This window comes from Oratosquilla oratoria, chromosome 2 (assembly GCF_046742065.1).
Source record: "Oratosquilla oratoria isolate Oo_2021 chromosome 2, ASM4674206v1, whole genome shotgun sequence".
Lineage (NCBI taxonomy): Eukaryota > Metazoa > Arthropoda > Malacostraca > Stomatopoda > Squillidae > Oratosquilla > Oratosquilla oratoria.
In genome coordinates, this window is record NC_134778.1 from 10,490,901 (window position 1) to 10,491,283 (window position 383).

Below are 383 nucleotides of genomic sequence, written 5' to 3' on the forward strand. Positions count from 1 at the left end.
CCTTCTGGAGGGAAGCGAGGTCCTAACTCCCGGCGGGCGAGCGAGCGGCTAGACCAATTTGGGAGGTTGGGCTATTTCGTCCTGGCCCCGGTCGATGACGAGGGTCTTGAGCTCTCACGAAACCTGAGACGATCAATGTGAGTTCGGGAATTGTGCCACAGGCGGAGGTGGGCTGAGGGAGGTTGAGGGGCAGGTTACATGTCAAATACACAAACACCTACACGGCGGTGACGTCATGAATATGTGTGACACAAACGTGGGTCAAGTGACTACAGCGACTTGGGCAATTATTTGATGAAGAAGTTTCAGCAAGGGACGTGCTCACTGCAACCAACTCACTGTACACTCGCTGCACTATGATGTCAACTCACTGCACTAGGTGA